Here is a 14,559-nt window from a genome sequence, read left to right as displayed (position 1 = left end):
AAGAAAAAGTAATAACTTTCAATGGCTTTATTAGCGGCAGTGAAGTGAGAAGAGGAAGAGGACAAAGAGGAGGAGGATGAAGGCTTTGCAATAATGAGGCCAAGCAAGCAAACATGACTGCAGCCAAAATACGTCCGCATCATCACTGCCTTATTAAAGCTTGCTTCAGGGAAACAGAAAAAAACAAAAAAAAACACGAGGTCTACAAACTACAAACAAAGGGTAAGAAAGGGAAGGGAAGAAAAGAGCAAAGGCAAGGATAAGAAAAGGACATTCATGAAAAGGACAGGAAAACAGGAGAAGAAAAGGAGAGAGGAGTGGGGAGGTGAGTGGACAGAAGAGCCGCCAAATGTATTCTGGCGGGCAGATTTCATCCTTGCCTTCCCTCATTTGAAGGACAGGCGTAGAAAATGTTGTTGAGAACTCTGCAAAGGTGGGCGTTAAAAATTTCCCAAGCGTAGCTGTGATTGGAGAAGTGTCAGAAACTGAGCTCAAGTTAACTTCATGTAAAAGTTTTGACAAATTCACCGGCAGGCGTTTGTTCCTCTGACACTACTGTGATAAAAACATCCTTATCTGATTTCACCTGTACATCGAGGCGAGCTCTACGATCCTTTTCCTATGATCACAGGAGTTGTTTATAGCTCTACTTTTTTTAAACGTGTACCTGAAATATTAATCACTGGGAAGTCAGGTAAGGCCTTTAGTTTGTTGAAGGTGTAAGCAGAGCTAAACCATCACGTTCCCACATTGAAAGTATATTTTCAGTGTGACAGTTGATTATTGCTGGTGGTTGTGAAACAGACTAAGGACAATTTTTCTTTTACAGTTAAATTAAGCCTGAAAGTAAAACTATCACAGGGATGAATACTGTTTAACTAGGATGCTCAATAGTGTTTAAAACCAGTTTAGGATTTATCATCTGACGTTTATCTAAGAGACAAATACATTTAGAATTAGGTCACGGTTAATTAATCGTAACGGTTCCGTTGCACGGAACAAAACAGGCAACTTGCACAAAACGGAAACAAAGTTACAGGAGCGGTGCGCCAGCTTAAGTGTCGTGTATCAGAGTCCACTGTACACTGGCTAAAGTATGGCAGAGGGGCCAAACTGTGAAGCTTTATTTCCACCAAAGAAACGGCTGAAGTCGGCAGTGTGGGAGCATTTCGGGTACACCAAGTCTGACCAGGGCGTTGCTGAATGATTTCTTGGTTAAAAAATATCTTATTGTATATATTTAACGAGGGCTGCATGATTTGGAGAAAAGGTCATATTGCGAATATTGTGGACAATATTGAGATTTGCGATTCAATTCTAATGTTACAAATGGTACTTTGAGGCTACTTGCGTAATTATCAAGGTACGTGCGAAATAATGACGTGTCAATGTCTCAACTTGAACAGACTTAAACAATATTTATAACAATAACTAGTAAAACAGATGTAAGACAAAGGAAGTGTGTTGCTCTACAGAGGAGGTGGCTAGAAGCAGCAAATGTTGGTACATCTTTCTTATGCAGAGTCTCTATCCACGACCTGGAGGAGTAGCTGTACAGGAGTGTATTAAATAAAGAGTTTAATATTTAGTTAATAGTATACTGTTAGTATAACAATAATATACTACATAATTTGATATAATAGTATACTATTTTACCACTCGTCGAATATTAAATCCAGTTTCAACTGTTTAATTTCTGTGGGTTGTTTTTAATCATTTAATCCTTGTGCAAGCAAAAGGCTCTACATAGGTCTCTAATTTGTTTGAAAAGTGACTGACAAAGCATGTCGGCTAACGTTTTCTCATTGCACGTTGGCTTATCAGTTTTTAGAGGCACATGCGAGAGCCCGGTGTGGGCGGAGATAATGAGCAGACTGCCCTGTGTTTCATCTCATGGACCAAACCTACTTCTTAACCAGCTGAGCTACAGAGGCCTTTTGATTTGGAGCATAATCAACATAAAGTCTAACTCTCCACATGATTAAGTCGCATTATGGTCTTAATTTGGACCCTTTTAACTATATTCTCGCACTTTTTCCAGTGTGGGCATGTCATATATTCAAAAACATGGTTAAAATTAGTCGGAAGATTGTCTTGACTAAAGCAGAGTGGTGCAGAGGTGTTTGACAATTTCGTTCTGGATTCATGTGTTGGATGGAATCCAGCTGAAACTCTGCAGGTCAAGTCGATCTGAAACACTAATGAAGCAGTGAAGTCACAGTCTTGACTCTTACTCTGCTGGCACATTGCCCGCATTTCCCTGGAATTCGTCGTGCAAATAAAAAGCTGTTAGAAATCCATTTAAGGGTGTAGGTAATTAGGTTTCTCCATCAGTAATCTATCTTTGCTAATGAGGTTATTTTTAGTCGCTTAATCTGAAAAATTAAAGCTGATTTCCTGCTTATATGGACATTTTTGAAACCAGGTTAGTGCCCAAAGTGGAGAGTAATCAGCTTATCTAAGTGCGGCATTGTCAGTGGACTTTAACTGTATGGAAACGTGCTAAACAGACACTTTGAGATTACTCGCTGTTTATATCTGTTTACCTGCTCAGTACTGTAAATCCCATATTCTTCATCTTTCCTTTCTTCTTTTTTTTTTTCTCCATTTCATTTCTTCCTCACCAATGTAGGTTAACAGTGAAGTTGACAGCCGTGTAAGGATTTATAGCGTTTCCCACTACTGTGTCCTCACAGATGACAGCTGTTATTACCCAGTGAATAATAATGCAACAGTCAGCGCTCGTGAACGGTGCCTAATATAGCTGCTGTTTCACTGTCACATCTATGGGGGGAGGAGGAGGAGGAGAGGAAAGGAAAGTAGAAGAGAAAAGGAGGATTTTAAGTGACAGAAAGCAGCAGGAAAAAATGGAAGAAAAGAGCAGGGAGGATATGAGTGATGAGGTGAGTTTACACCCTGTTGGTGTAATTGGATTAAGATTAAATCATTAATGTTAACAGAAGGATAATCCCCTGAATATGTCAACATACAGCTGCCTGCTACACCAAAACTATTAATCTCATCAACAGTGAACAGTTCCTACTGTCACCCAAAGGAAAATAAAATTACTGAAGAAATACACTGACGTTTTGGAAGATGTCCCCATTAGTCAGCTGGTCAATCATTAAAGCTTCTAATAAGCGAGGAGGCTGACATTTTGAAAAATATAATTGCGTGCTGTCATACAGGATGTGTTTTGCCCATAAGGAGAAGCACATAGGAGAAGCTACAGTGGCCAACACAGGACAAAAGATGTCGTAATCTGAGAAAGCGGAGTCTCCAGTCAATCAATTTTGGAAAGTTTTTTTGGGGGGGTCGACCAATAATCAGCCTAATCGATTACTGGCGTCGATATTCAGCATTTGCATCGGTCGTTTTAAAAACAGATAGCTGGTATAATTAATAAATTTAAAAAATGTGCCTCTTCTGGCTCTGATGCAGCCGCCTCTCTGTCTGTACTCATTACACTGTGTGCTGGAGCCCCGGGAGTCCCGCCCACAGTACTAGCTGATTGGTTACAGGTAACGAGTAATAGCCTATCAACACTGACTATTTCGGAAGTAGCCAGTAGAGCGAGCGAGCCACCGAACTGCTGCTCCGCAAATACACACGAGTTTAAGGACTTAAACTAACTGGTGTCTTCTTTCTAAACTTCACTCTTCACTATTTTGGTGTCAGGAATATAGTTTATTTTACATGTTCCATTTGGTTCCAGTGAGATACTGATTTTATTATTATTTATTTATTTTAAATAATGTGTTTTTAAAAGGCAGTTATTTAGTAATGAAAAACCCATAAGAGTATTGATAAAGAACAGAACCAATAAATGTGTCAATAAAGGAATCGGTATCAGGATCTGCCCGGAATAAAACCATATTGGTTGACCCGTATTAGGAAATGCTTAATTATTCAGTAAAACACAATATGCAAATATTGTTGTTTGTTCATCAAACAACAATATCATCAAGAATTAACTCTTACTTTTTTATTTTTTTTACTGTACTGTGTTCATACATTTTGTTTCATCTGGACTAACTAAACCAAAATAAATCAAGAACATCTTAAAAACTCACATCTAGTGTAAGTATGATCTTGGCAACTGAGAGATGCCAAGAGTGCGTAACATTGTCACTGTTTCACTTCTTTGATAATAAAGTTTCATGCTGTCGCCTCTTGTACTAAATAACACGTGTGGTCCTCCATTTGTCCAAATTTCACTTCTCTTCTTACTTCTAATAAACCAGAATGCTACCAGCTGCTGCCACTTCTTCTTCGTTTTGGGCTACTGTAGAAACATTTTAACTTCCGAGTAACGGGACGCTGTCACAATCCTGCTCTGTGTTTGTGTTTTGATCTTTGTTTCAGTCTGTGTCGCTGTCTTATTTTGAAATGGTCTGTGTTGGGTTTTGGGTCTCACGCTTGTTTTGTGTTTGGTCTGCATGTCTGTTTTGTACGTGTGCTTGTCTGTTGTTGGTTTATTTTGCTAACGGGTTGTATCGGGTTTTGTCTTGTACTCGCTCTTGGTTTTGGTCTGTTGATTCTGTCAGTTTGGTACGTGTCTCAGCGTCTTATCCTGTTTCCTGATTTAGGTTGAACTTGTCTCCATCTGTTGTCTGTGTTTTGTCATAGTTCCTGTCTGCCCTGATTACCTTAATGTGTCACACCTATTGTTAATCACCCTGCCTGCCTGTGTGTTGTGTGTCAGTATATAGAGCCCTTATTTCTGTTCAGACTCTGTCAAGTGTTTTGTTCCCCTGTGTGTGTTTGTGTGTGTGTGTGTTCAACAATGGACTATTTGGGGTTTTCAGCCTGTTGTGGATTTTGCATTTTTAATGCATGGACTCACCTTGTAGTGGATATTACCTGCATCACTTTGTGTATGCCCTGAGTTTCCATAAGTGTGAAATACATAGAGATTGCAAACTATACACTGCTCTGTGGTGCAGAGATGAAAAATAATACCCGCCACGGGGTGGATTTTCCGTTTGGCGGCCAAATGTTGGAAGGCAACCCGTCACATTGGCGGGTAAATATATCCGGTATTTAATTTCTATTTGCCGGTAATTGGCAGCAGACCGGCGTTCTTGTTGGTTGTGTGTCGCACTTTTAGGGATCTAAAATCGTGTAACACACGGATTAGGAGCGTTCATTGGTTGTTATGTTCTTTTCGTATTACTTGTGTTTGAATACAAAAGCTGTGTGTTTTTAGCTTTTAGCTGGTAGTTGGTGGTCCAGTCAGTGTCTGACACGCTGTCAGATCTTCTAATGGTCCTGCTGTCTTCCCCAGAGATCAAGGAGAACGATTCATAGGCTGTATAAAAACTCTGTCAGAACCAGTAAGCCAGAAGAGGGGGATTGTAGAAAGTGAGCAGTTGAATGATTAAGAAGCATCTTGTAAGTTTATAAAACAATTTACTGTTCTGTTTTAAGTACATTTAATAGATGTCTGTGAAGGTTCTCAGTCATCCAGGTCATAGTTATCCAACGAAGGTTGAGGTCAAGGGCAATTTTGCTTCAAATTTCACTCTGGCCTCTTCTTTAAGTTTGTATTTGACATAATACCTTATTATCTCAATAAAAAGGACGGAAACAAACATGTGACACAAAAGGCAATTTATTATTTTTGCCGGTAAAAATCAGCCACCTCGGGAGGTTCTGCTGGTTCTGACATCCGCGTTGTATGTAGATATAAATGTCTCATTCTAAGGTAATAAAAACATAACGGTTCATGATGTAAAGTCTTTATACACCACTGAAAACATAGTTATGGATATTACATTGCATTTCTTTCAATAGATCCTCACAAATATTACACACTGGACCTTTAAGGTTAGGCACGTCGTCGTAATGGTTAGTTAGGGTAGGAGGCTAGGGAATGCATTATGTCAATGAGATGCCCCCACAAGGAAAGGTTAGGGTTAGGTGTGTGTTTGTTTTATGCACATGAACATTTGTAAACAGTGAACAGTGTTGAATGCAGCAATGGCCTCTGGACCAGTGTGACTGTGCAACCGATGGCTATCGCTATTCAATACCTTTATGGTATCAACAGAAACGGCCCGGTATCGAGTAAACGTCTCCAGTCAAATCAGTAGTTAAATCGATACTTTCTGTAACCACATCGCGGCAAAAAATGACTATTTGTATGGTGTTGCTTGCAGCCAAACCTGCAAGCAACACACCCCGAAAGAGAAGAGCACACGCCGAGTCCATGCTGATTTTAACAGCTGCTCACCTTTCACGTTCGTCACTGTTGCAAGTTCGGCTTTCCTTTGGTTTCATCTTCTGGTATCATTTAACACTTTGCTGTACATTTTTATTTGCTGTTCACATCACTTGTCACAGATCGGCTTTTGTGGTGCAGCAGCGATCAGCTGATTTTACTAATGGAGCCGGACAGAAAAGGCACACACAGAAGAAGAAAATGCACAAAGCAAGAATAAAAAAAAGAAAAACAAAGACAAAAGAGTGCATGAGAGTGAGGAAGCCAAACAGAAGAGGAGAGCAGGATACTAAGTGGGAAAGGAAACAGAGAAAACATCTGAGTGTGAGGAATATGAAGCTGTGTGTGTTGGTCAGATGTGAGATTTAGCATCCACACAAAATCTTAAAAATATGCAAGTAAAGAAGCAATTTGATCTCAGGTTCAGCCTTTGAAGGATATGTTTTAATAAGCGGTGTGGCTCTACAGCATGACAGTATGCAAGAGCTGAAATCATTCCTCCTTTCCATTCTGGCTTTAAGCTAATGTAAGGCTTCAGTAGTCTGAGTTAGACAAATCAAGTTGATATCGTCTTCCTGGTAGTCGTGTGTAGGTTTATTCCTGTTGTTCTTGTTTTGTTATAACTGACACTGTAAATGTCACAGTTTAGGAATTGCAGGGAGAACTTAGAATGAAGCAGGCAGTAGGAAGACTTTAGTGGATTATTGATGAGAATAGCTTGCAGGCAGGTTCAGGTGACAGAAACTTGAAAACCACAGAGAGGTGGCACCTGGGAACAAAGGATCTGGGCTTCATAAAGAGAGAGGGGCTGATTAGGGAATAAGAGATGCAGGTGAGGAGTAGGGGTGTGGAAAATAACTGATTTTTAGATGCATCGCGACTTGGATGATTATGACTCGATTCACATATGTCAATAATCGATTATCTAGAGGTTAATTGATAACGTAATGTTGACGGAACGAAAAAGGCGGAACTCGGAAATGTGGAAGTGCAGCTGCGGTACGCACAACGGAGACGTGTGCTTCTCCCTGTTCGGCACAGACAGTATATTTGTGTATGTGTATATGTACACAAGCTCTCCTCCGCCCTCTCCATATCAGGGTCTCTGGACGCTCACCTGTTCCCGTTCTTGCCTGCCTGAAATCTCTGTCGGCGGAGAGAGACGAGGGAGAAGAGAAGCTCTGTTGCCTTTCAAGCAGCCGTGAGCTGAATGTTGCTCGTCAATGTCACTTTCCGTAAACCGACCAATCGCAGCCTGGATGGGGGAAATGCGGGACATTTAAAAATACTGACAGATAGGTGTTATTTACGCTGGGGACTTTTTGAAAGCTATTATTAAAAATGTTCTGAAAAACAGCAACAAGAAATGTTAAATAACAAATGAAACAAGGCACAATAAGAAAACATGCAATGCAACTGAAATATAGAAGAAACAAATGCTTTGTCCAAAAGCTGATTACTGCATTATATTCCATTATATTTTGAATTGTTACCTGCCACCTTAATTTTGGTCCCCTGTATATGAATTAAATTCAATTTTATTTATATAAATCACAACAACAGTTATCTCACAGCGCTTTTCATAAAGAGCAGGTCTAGACCGTACTCTATGATGTTATTTACAGAAGCCCAACAGTTCCCACCAAGAGCAGCACTAGGAGACAGAGGCAAGGAAAAACTTCCTTTTAAGAGGCAGAAACCTCGAGCAGAACCATGGCTCAGGGTGGGCGCCCATCTGCCTCCACCGAATAAAGACCTTTCCACCATAAATTGGTGCAGAACATGTCTCCAGAATGCAGGGAATTAAAGGTTTAAAGTTGTTAATGTTATAATATTTACTAGTTTTACATTAAGGTTACTGAATTGTTCCGGCTGTGTTTCTACCACATGAAAGCCCCTATTATCACAGTCAATTTAACATTGTTACATCATACCTCATCTAAGTTTGTCTGCTCTACGTTTCATCTCTAGCCTACTCTTGTTTCATCTATTATAATATCATAAAATAATCTTTCACTGTATCGTCTCATCTAATGTAGTCTAACCTGATCTAATCTCATCAAATGCGGGTTTGACTTCTGTCGTTTAATCTTTTTGTTTTATCTAACATAATGTCACTCCGTCTCATCTTGTCTAATATAATCGTGTGATATTTAATCAGTATAACCATACCCATTGAAGTGTACATACAGAGCAGTAACAAACAGAAACAAAAAAGATCACTAATGAGCCTTTTAATTGCCTCCAGAGTTGCCAAGGCAACTAACGAAGAGCATTTGACTGTGACAATCAGCTGAATAGAACCGCTTGCGTCCGATCATCCAGATCAGTTGGCTCAAGCTATCTGCAGTAGAATCATTACTGTTAACTTTAATTGCATTTTTATTAACATTTTTCCCTCCATTTCCTCAATCATTCATCTCCGGTGATGAGATGAAGAGAACATTAAACCCCGAAGCCTCACCGAATACACCCTGAACACACATGCATACGCACTACCCTGTCGTTCCAGCTGGGTGTCTTATTAACCCTCATTAGCCATTTCTCTCAGATATTAATGAGACAATCTCATGACTAACACTCCCTGCTGAGCGCGCTCAGTGTACGAGAGAGCGTCGGAGGAAGAGGAGAGGTTAGAGATGGAGAGGGAGAAAGAGGGAGAGCGAACAGATGGAAGAACTTGGATGGACAGAAGAGAGAGAGAGTCTGAATATGAGCCAGAGCACTATAAAAGAGCATCCACCTTAATGATTTATTAAGTGTTGAGTGTTTTAAATGTGAGTAAAATCAGTAAGACATGAGAATGTGTTTCTGATCTTTAGCAGTATTGCACTCACTTCTTCACTCAATCTATCTGCATTTTTTTATTCCACACATCCTTATTTCTTTCCAATCCTCGACACCTACGTTACCCACATTGCAACTTGACTGCTGACAGTTCAGTCGGAGATTCTGGTGTGTTATCCTTGTAGCGACCTTCAGCCACTCCTGCCAGTGGCCATCAGATTCATCCTCGCTTTGTTGCAGTATGGACATAAGTAGACGTCTGCTGAATTCTTACTGGACTTTCCAACTGGACTATAATTACATGTTATAATTTTAACTTCCGGCACAGTACGATACATCTTTTTAACTTATAATCACATCAATGTTGCACACCTTAACGCAGCCTGCTAGTCTGTCTGTCAAAACAACACTGACTGCTAACATGCAAAGGAACACTAAGCACAGCTGAGGTCTAAGGGAATGTCATTAGTTTTGCAGGTATTTGAGGCTAGCTACATCCTCCTGAAACATCAGAGGATCACCAAGTGATTAATAATAAAGCAAACCAAATTAAGATTTTTATTTTTATCAAGGAAGACATCAGATTAAACTCTGATAATCCCTGTGGGTAGACAAAACTGTCCCCGACTGGAAAAATATGACAGCATTTGGAGGACGTGACGAGGTAAACTGGGTCATTTCTGCCACTAAACTATTATAGGGAAACAAGACTAAGAGTCCACAGCCATGCTAGTGGCTCTGAGGCACTGCTGTGCCCAATGTCAGCATGCTAACATGACAATGCTATGTTACTGATGTTTGGCAGGTATTCTGTTTATCATGTTCCCCATCTTAGTTTAGCATATTGGCATGCTAAACCGAAAGTACAGTGGAGGCTGATGGGAATGTCATTAGGCAAGCACATAGTGCGGAGTGCCTGGACTGATATGTCCTGCTAATGAATACACACAGCACACAGACTGGGTCTTTTCTGGAGCTCCAGGATTGGCCCAGGGCTGTGCAGAAGTGTCCCCCAGCTGTGAGGCCCTCTGGCTGGGCAGCTGACAACAAGAACAGCCCCCTCCTCCAGATTCCTGGTTCTCTCTATCAGCAGAGGAGGATGTTGTTTTTTTTGGTAAAATAAACGAAACACAAAAAAGTGCCAAACAACTACAAATATGTACAATAACACAGATGCTCAGTTTCCTGTCTCTTTATCACTTCACTGCACATTTTAATTCCGTCCATCAGTGTAATAAAAAGACTCTTTAATGGAGATAAGACACTGCTGAAGGTGCCTTGAGTTAAATTAGTGCTCGGATACCAAGCTTTTTTGCCACTGATGACTGATTTTAGTGGAGTGCATTAACTGTGTGCAGGCTGCATTTCCCCTTTTAAATGCTCATGTGGAAATTAAGGGTGCTTTCACACCTGCCTCATTCAGTTCGGTTGAATCGCACTGGAGTTCGCTTTCCCCCCTTGGTGCGGTTCGTTTGGGCAGGTGTGAATCCAGCAATCACACTCGGGTGCGCACCAAAAGCGGTACACTTTCAAACTCTGGTGCGGTTCGCTTGCAGTGTGAATGCAATCGAACCAACCACAGGATTTTATGATAGCAGAGACGTGATCTGAGAATTATTTCCAAAGCTAAACTAATAAATCCATCTGCTGACAGCAAAATGTGTTCAGCAATCTTATAATTGATCAGTGTAAGCCATGCTATGTTTATGAAAATGATTTGGTAAGTATACTTGTCAGCGCGGTTATTAAAGCACGGCTGTTAAAAGAAAGTGGGCAAATAGTAGCACTTCGTTTACCCTGTCAGTTCATTAAGTCCATAAAACATTGGTGACAGTGATACCACAGTAGGCTATAGGCTAATAAGCCCTGAATTATTACTGTCCTACTTTTACGTTATTATTCATAACAGGTCAATGTGGTCAATCTGCGGTCTAAAATTACTAATCATGCTTATAATAAATTATTCTTCATGAGCTCTTTGCGGTACACATCAGAGGAATTAAAGTGCTGCATAAACTTCTTTCAGTCACCAGTGTTTGATTTCCCCACGTGGATCCTGATGATGCAGGATGACAATCGCCAAAACTGTCCAATCAACAAGTTACCTGTACGTCTGTGTATTGCCATGGTTACTTGTCTTGGTTCATTTGTAAAGCTACAGTGTGAACATGAACCGGACCAGAACTAAAATGCAACAGTGTATTTTTTCACTTGGTCCGGACCAAATGAACCGAACTTCAGGTGTGAATGCACCCTAAGATACGATTAGTCGTTAATATTTTATTACACTCAGTAGAAGCAGCATTCATTGAGATTCAGCAAAAATATGCGGTGATAACTCCGTTTGATCAGTGTGCAGAACAAAGGATCTGAAAAGGACCTTTAAGACGTGAATGCATAATTTGGCAGAACAGCTGATGAAGGCTACCTGCCGAGATTTGCATCAACCTCTTTTCTCAGCATAAATGAGCGTTACCAGCCGCGAGGTGCGTGAAATTCTCGGCAGGCGTGCAGAACTCTGCACAACCAGGCAAGACGCCGCCAGCAGAAACAGCTGATCGGTCGTGAGTTACAAGTTCACTACGCCAGAACTTATTCGGAAAAAGTGTTTCCATCTCCAATTTAGCGCATTTACTCTTTTTCAACAAGGGAAAAAAACACCTCAAGTGAGCGTAAAAACGTTTGGCCATCAACCTTTTCTAATGAGATACTTGAAAATGTGCATTAAAAAACGTTGATGGAAACGCGGCTATGGACAAGGCTAACATACTGATGCTAAGCAGGTATAATGATAACTATGTTTACCAGTCAGCTTAGCATTTGTTCGCATGCTAGTACCCCTGAGGCTGATGGGAATTTCATTATTTTTGCATGTATTTCGTGTTGGACAAAATAAAATGTTGACCTCATGTTGGTGCTATCAAAGTCAGTGGGATTTTTCTTCTGGCAACCGGGCAAGACGGCGCCAGCAGAAACAGCTGATCAGTCTTGAGTTACAAGTTCGCTACGCCAGAACGCCAGTTTTAAATGTAAACACTTTAGAAATTTTTAGAAAAGCTATGTTTTGACGGGAGGAAAGAGTTGTTTTATTCTTGACTGAGGGCTGAAAAGGATAGGAAAAGAAGCGTTTACAAATGTAGCCGGGTTAGTGTGGATGTAAAAACAGTGTTAATGACAGCAGGCTATGGCCCGGATCAAACAGAAGGCGTTTTATGCAGTGAGAGGAGCCTTTTTTAAATTCTACTCTGTTGTCAGTGTGCGCTGTTTATGCGCCCTGTGTGCTGTTTATGCGCCCTGTGTGCTGTTTATGCGCCCTGGGCGCCTCGCGTTTTGGAAGAGAAAAATTCAACTCTGAGCAGAAAAGCGCCTGACGTCATTTGCATTTGTATTTTTTTTCATTTTCCAATTGAATGAAAGGAGAGGCGGGCCCTCGGTTGTGATGATGGAAGTTTACAGCTGCTTGGATTGTGCGAAGACTGCAACGATGGAGGAGAAACTTGTGGTGACTGTTGCGGGTTATCTGGAGTTGTATAACTTTACAAACCGCAACTACCATAATATCAACAAGAAGCAGCAAGTCTGGAGGAAAGTTAGTGAGGCAATGATGTCGGGTAAGTTGCTTTCATAGGTTTAAACTGTACTAAACTGTTTAAACGTTAACAGCAGTAACAAACAGTTTGTGGTCTCACTTCTGCTTTCGTGCGGATAAGCGGTAGCCGTTGGTTAACGTTATTCATTTGTTAGCTAACATTATTTTTACTGTGTGTTGTTAGAGGAGGAATGCAGACGAAAATGGAAATAATTGAGAGACAAATATTTAAGAGAAAGGAGGGCGGAGAAGGAGAAAAGAAGTGATTCAGAAGGAGGCAGTCAGAGGAGATGGAAACTTATGTCATTTCTTGAGCCTCATGTAAAGGGGAGACCAACGACGTCCAATTGTAACTTTGATAGGCCTATAGACAGTGAGGACTGCAGGTCTACTGGTGAATCTCTCCTACTCCCTATGGTGACGCAAGTTGAGGTAGGTGGAGCAAGTTTGGGAGTCTAGGTTTGTGTGATCAGAGTAAATGATGTAGTGACATGTCAAAATGACTGTTGTGTTTCGGTGTTTAACACGTGCATATGTCATTGTCTAAGGAGGATGACCTGCTGACTGGGACCTTTGAGCCATCCTCATTGTCTCCTACACCACTATCCGCATCAACATCTATTCAGTCTCCACCTTGTGTTCCCCGGGCTGTGGAGAGTGGAAGAGGTCACAAGAGAAGAGCAGAGATTACAGACTACCAAAGAGAACTCCTTGAAGCTGTGAACAAACCTCTTGATGAGGATGGATTTCTTTGAGTTTGATCCCTGTCATGAAGAGATTGCCACCAAGGAAGAGAGCGAACATTAGACTGAAAGTGATGCAGCTCCTACAGCGATGACTGTTTAGTTTCTCTTACCTACATGCACACACAGTCCTTTACACAGATACTCAATGATTGGAAATATTAATTCCATAATCCTTTAAATTATTAATACAATTTCTACGTGACCTAAAAATATTAAAGAGTTATATCACCTGACATGTCTCCATCATGTTTCGTTTATACTTTACATGTCGGCATGTTGTTTGCCGATGAAACGCATCACAAAAACAATTCACAATATTTTAGATGATGTTTTATAAATATGCTGCTATTTATTATTTTATATCTCATTGAATATAGAATTGGCTCTTAAAAGAGCCTTTGTTTTTATATTGATGTTGGATGTATTGTGTATTCAGATGATAGCTGGTGAATTAAGACACAGCTACATGTTGCCAGGACACTTCACCAGCAGAGGAGGAGAAATAGGTGGTAAACTTCTCTCTCACAGCCAGCGCTTCTCTGGAGGCGTTGTTGCTGCCAACCTGGGTGATATCCTGCATCCCAGCTGATGGTTCAATGCACAAGGCTGTGCTGCTGGGGTCCTCTTCATCGGCAGTGTGCCAGCGGATGAAGTTGTGTAAAATGCATGTTGCCTTCACCACGACTTCAGGTGACACTCCAAGGACTCTCCTGTACAATCGCCATTGTGAAGCCAGGATGCCGAAGGCACACTCCACCATCCTCCGGGCTCGAGACAGGCGGTAATTAAAGACTCTCTGCTCTGGTGACAAGTTGTGCCCAGGGAATGGCCTCATCATGTTCCTCCGCAGAGGAAATGCCTCATCTGCCACAAAAACAAAGGCATGGCCCCTTCAGCTCAGAGGTCAAGGGCGTCATGATGAAGTGCTCGGCAGAATGCTGATAAGGAAAGCATACCTCCATCACTGCTTTTGCCATATGCTCCCACATCAATCGTCCTGAAGCGATATCTGGCACCTACCACAGCCAGGAGGACAATAGAGAAAGAACCTTTGTAGTTTTGAAACTGGAAGCCACTATTTGCTGGGGCTTGGATTGTTACGTGTTTGGAAAATTCCACAATTTCTTTTAATCCTCTGCAATGGCCTTCCACTCCTGTTCCAGGAAATGGCATGTATTCCCCAACCAGACATGACCAGATTGCCTCACACACCT

The 14,559-nt window shown here is 41.1% G+C and overlaps 1 long non-coding RNA gene across 3 annotated transcripts in view; it reads left to right on the top strand.

The window, feature by feature from the left end:
* Positions 1–13,578, top strand: part of LOC119894955 — a 52,281-nt gene extending 38,703 nt beyond the window's left edge. For 2 of the 3 annotated variants that reach the window (XR_005443007.1, XR_005443006.1), the window contains 2 exons: positions 12,428–12,621; positions 13,148–13,578. This is a non-coding gene — a long non-coding RNA (uncharacterized LOC119894955). Of the gene's footprint in view, positions 1–12,427; positions 12,622–12,783; positions 13,032–13,147 lie in introns of all 3 variants that reach the window. The other variant, XR_005443008.1, reaches the window with a different exon arrangement.
* The last annotated feature ends 981 nt before the right edge of the window (positions 13,579–14,559 follow it).

The sequence above is a fragment of the Micropterus salmoides genome, unplaced genomic scaffold (assembly GCF_014851395.1).
Source record: "Micropterus salmoides isolate LMB-PRFRI ecotype aquatic unplaced genomic scaffold, ASM1485139v1 Ms_hic_scaffold_9, whole genome shotgun sequence".
Classification (NCBI taxonomy): domain Eukaryota; kingdom Metazoa; phylum Chordata; class Actinopteri; order Centrarchiformes; family Centrarchidae; genus Micropterus; species Micropterus salmoides.
The sequence above is the reverse complement of the archived record's forward strand: the minus strand, read 5'-3'. Positions and strand labels throughout refer to the sequence as shown.